This window comes from Mus caroli, chromosome 10 (genome assembly GCF_900094665.2).
Source record: "Mus caroli chromosome 10, CAROLI_EIJ_v1.1, whole genome shotgun sequence".
NCBI lineage: Eukaryota > Metazoa > Chordata > Mammalia > Rodentia > Muridae > Mus > Mus caroli.
In genome coordinates, this window is record NC_034579.1 from 56,686,309 (window position 1) to 56,691,424 (window position 5,116).

Sequence of the window (5,116 nt, forward strand, 5' to 3'; positions counted from 1 at the left end):
TTGAGGTTCCCTCCTTCCGGATGACTCTAGTTTGGAGAGACATTGTAAAGACAGGTTTGACCACAGCCCATGGTTCCTCTTCCACATGCTTCCATTTGATCCACCTTGTTTGCCTTGGGACAATGGGAGCTGTTGGGGTGATGTCTATTTATGTAGATGAAAATGATTCTCGGAAATGAAACACCTATTAAATGAGCAAGGAAGAGGAGCCTAAAGCCAGAATTGGTTGTTACCGCCTAGATAGCCTTTATTTTTCCTTACGACATAGACGGTGGATAGAACTTGAAGCATGCATATTCATGGTGAGGCATCCCCAGAGAAGATAGTCAGAGAAGGCTGTCATCAGTAGAGTTTAACAATAGAGTCGTTGTGGGTGACAAGACCCTCAGCTGGCAAAGTACTTACCATGCAAGCCAGAGGGCCTGAGTTCAATCCCCAGAACCTACATAAAGATGGAAAGAGAGACTGGTTCTACCAAGTGTCCTCTGAGCGACTCATATGCCCCACAGTATGAAGGCCCCACACCCCACACTTGCAATCATAAAGTTGTTGAAGCATCATAAAAATATTTACCAAAAGAACCAAGTATAACAAAATCGAAGAAAACTATTGAAAAATTCTCATCTCTAGGTAGTCTGGATCAAAGCTCACTTAAACACCTTGTCTGTCTGGTCCTCCTGCCTCTGCCTGCTAAATGCTGGAATTATGAGCACACGCCACCATCCCTAGCTTATAAAGGGCTAGCGATCAATGCCAGAGCTTTGTGTGTCTGAGGCCAGCATTTTACCAACTGTGCCACATCCTAAGCTCTGTTTCCAAGTTTTAAATAAAATAAAAGAGTTGGGGGCTGGATAAATGACTCGGCAGTTAGGAGCATATTCTGCTCTTCCAGCGGACCTGGACTTAGTCCCCAGCACCCATGCCAAGTAACTCATAGCTGCCTGTGACTCCAGCTCAAAGGATCTCAAGCCCCTTTTCTGGTCTCTGCAGACAGTGCTGTACATGCACACAGATGGTCATAAAGGAGAACAAGTCTTAAAGGAAGGAAGGGAGGAAGCAAGCAAGCAAAGCCATCTAGCTAAGGCTAAGGTTCCACTGGGTCCCATCTTCCTTCTCTCTCCCTCAGAGACTTACGAATTTGAAATATCTCCTTCTACTCCTTAGCATAATACCTCCCCTTCTTATAGCAATACCAGTAAGCACAATATATCATATTAGCAATTACACAGAGAGGGTCCAGAGAGATGATGGCTCAGCAGTTAAGAGCACCGACTGGCTGTTCTTCCAGAGGTCCTGAGTTCAGTTCCCAGCACCGGGGTGGCTTGAAAATAAAAGTACTCCAAAGAGGCCAGGTGTTGCAACACACATCACAGTAGGGAGGGAAAGAGAGAGGGAGAAGAAGGGAGGAAGAAGGGAGAGGAGGAAAGGGGAGGAGGGGGAGGAAGAGAAGAAATAAAATTAAAAATGTTTAAAGAGTCTACTTTGGCAATTTTTATTACAGCTAAGATTTCTTTAATCTGGAGTATCTGAGAGAGCAGGGAGCACCTGTCACAGGATGCTCTGTCCTCACCACATCCTCCCCCTTTGGATGCCAGGAATGTTTCTCCAGCTGCTCCGCTACATCTCAAATTAGATTTTCAAACATTTAGGTCTACTATTTTTTTTATAGTCATTTGTATTTAAGTGTGCGTGTGTGGGTGCACTGCATGCATATACACGTGTGTGTGTGTGTGTGTGTGTGTGTGTGTGTGTGTGTGTGTGTGCAGGAAGAGCCAGAGAGTGCAGCAGATCCCCTGGAGCTGGCATTACAGACAGTTGTGGGCTGACTGACATGGGCGCTGGGAACTGAACCCAGGTCCTCTGCAAGAGCAGGATATCTCATCCACTGAGCCAGCTCCCTAACCACATCTAATTTTCATTGAAATACTACACTTTTTGTTGACTGTTGTCCCCTACCATGAATTGCCTTTACTTGTGTGTGTGTGTGTGATGCACACATGCACACACATGCACACTTGTGCACATGTGCACCCATGTTGTCTTCATACATGCATGTTTGCACATGCGTGGATGCATAAGTTTGTGCAAATGTGAGTGTGTGTGTGTGTGTGCGTAGAGGCCCCGGGTAAAACTAACTGGCTTATTGTGTGGATACCTCATCTCTAGCCCCGTATTCTGGGGTTACACACAGGCTGACTGCCACATCCACACAATGTTGAGTGTGTTTGGGGATCCAATCCTCACACCTGCATGACAAGCCTTTCTTCACAGAGTCACTTCCCCAGCCCATGACCCTCATTTAATAGAAGCAGTATTCTCTTGTTCCTTCAAAGGAGCCTGTTTCAGGTGAGGGGTTTTGTCACCATAACAAATGCATCAGAAAGAAGCTTAAATGGAGGAAAGACTTGCTCACAGTTTCAGAGGGCTCAGGTCACCCTTGCTTGGCCCCACACACTTGGACAGACCACCATATTGATGGGACTATGCAACAAAGGACTGCACTCACTTCACGGCAGCCACTCACTTCACAGCAGCCCAGAAACAGATGGGGGGAGGGGCACCAGGCCAGGACACGGGACAGTCTCCAAGGATATTTCTTCAGTTAGGCCTCATCTCCAAATGTTTCCAGCCCTTTCCAAAACAGTACACTAGCCAGGAACCACAAAGCTTTAAGTTCTCCTTCGAGAGAAATGTCTCATATTCAAATCCTGACATCGTCTAAAATACAAATTATTCTAAATTGGACATTAATCTATTTAATGTCATAGATTCATCTGTCAAGTATTTACTGAGTATCTGGTGACCCTCTGGAGATGCCCTAATGACAAGATACCATTGGAAGTGGGGGTTCTGAGGTCCCTGGTACTCAGTCCTGGCAAATATTCTCCACCTACTGATTCTTCTTTGACTTGGGAGTTGTATTCAAATCCTCCAGGAAAGAGGTGACTCCGGTCTGCCTTCTACTTTTAGAGCCCTCCTCCTCCCCCTCTTCCTTCCTCTCTTTCTCCTCCTCCTCCTGCTCCCCCCCCCCACTTCTCTCTTTTCCAGTCACAGCTGGTTTCTAAGACCCACTCTGGCTGCCAGAAGAGTCCAAAGGACTCTGAAAGGCCCGGGACACCTGGCTCAGGAGCATCCATAACCAAGGCCGAGTCAGCACCCAGAGAGCACCTGAGGCTAGCAGGCAGAGCCCCAGCCCTGGTTCAGTGCCTGCCTTCCTAGCTCTGCCTCAACACAGCCTCAGGGTCCTCAGTGGATGCAGATCAGGCTTTTTCTAGTCACGTGATGTCTTTGGTTCCCTCTAGAGGTTGGGGCCCAGAATGTCTATTTTGGCTGATGGAGAGGACACAGGACCAGTGAGAGGACAGGCAGCTAGCTAGCTCAGTCACCAGCAGAGTGGCAGGCAGCATACAAAGGCATCCGAATGTGTGCAGCTACTACATCTAGACACCTCAGATGCTTCTATGGGAAAGGAGAAAGAGGCTCAGAGGGAGACAAAGATTTGGCAAGGCTACATTGTGTATCAAGCCTGGTCCTCTGCTGGTCAGAGGTGGGATACAGCTAGCCCACTGTATCCCAGAAGCCCCAGGGGCCATCCCTGTCTGCTCCAACCACTGCCCATCATCTTTTAGTCCGAGGTACTTAGTGACTGTACACCATGCTCCTGGAACAATCTAAGCTCTGTGGAGACAACAGTGCACGCGGGCGCACACACACACACACACAGCAGATTAAAATCTTGCTTTAAGTGGTCTGGCAAGCAATGCAGTAGCAATGTGAGGCCAGTGATACTCGAGTGTGCATGCATGTGTACATGTATGCATAGTGTGTGTGTGTGAGTGTGTGTGTGTGTGTGTGTGTGTGTGTGTTGCATCCTGCCATCAGTAACAGTGGAGGGAGAGCAGGTACTGAGCACCCTCCTTCCATGTCTAGTCTCCTGGCAAGGTAAAGATGGTCACCCTCGTGTCGCAGGGTGAATACATACTCCCATGGTCTCATTCTGGCATAGAAGTCCTGCCCCTCTCCTTAGCTTCTTCCTCTCAGGTTCTTGTGAATGCCCAAAGGCCCAGACTTCCCCCCAGTGATTACATAGTGATGGAGGGACAAGGGCTGCACTGGCAGAGAGAAACTTCATTCACCAGGTGCCCTGCCAAGATGGGGCAAGGAGGAAGCACAGGACCATTATGGAGGCCTTCAAGGCCTGGCTCTTGTGATTTCTCCTGACTATGTGACTTTGGTGAGCCACCTGGCCTCTCTAAGCCCCTCCGTCCCCGCTGACACATTGCCACACAATAACCAACCACAATAATCTCCTTTCCCTGGTCTATGCATCCACGAGGCCAACAATTTGTTTTGAAACAGGATCTCACTCATCTAGCCCAGGCTTGCTTCAAACTCAATGTGTAGCAGAGGCTGGCCATGGATTCCTGGGCCTCCTGCTTCCCATTTCCTATGTGCTGTGTGTCTCAACAGTGATTTCATTAAGACTCCATTACGGTCCAGTAGCTGGAGTGTAATTTTTAACCTTCTTCACCTGTGGTCCGTCCTTTTGGGTGAGGAGGAGGCAGAGCACAGTTGCTGAGCTTTGGAGTGTGTGGGGACAGCGCCACCTGACGGCCATATGCTTCTGTTCCTGCTGTTGGCTTTTGTTTTCTGACTAGGCTCTCAAGACTGCGACTCTGGCTCCCCCTAGGGGCTGGTGGGGACTGGCGCTCCATCCCTGAAGTTGTGAGTAAATTGTAGGTAATACAGACGTGATTGTAGGGTAAACTACAGAAGGGTTCACGGCCTGGCCACACGAGGGCTGCCTCTAAAATTTCTCCCCAGAGGGAGACACAGGTAACGTCTACCCTCCCTTCTAAGGTCGCAAGGACAAACCAAGGCACAATTTCACCAGAGTTCATTCTGGGGAACCGGTAAGGTTTGGGGGCTTCCTTACAGAGCACAGGTAAAAGGCTACTTAAAGGAGTGTGGGTGCTCCTCCCGCAAAAGGCTGGAAAACCTTCACTCAAAAGGAATGGTGACAGCCGGGTGTGGTGGCGCACGCCTTTAATCCCAGCACTCGGGAGGCAGAGGCAGGCGGATTTCTGAGTTCGAGGCCAGCCTGGTCTACAAAGTG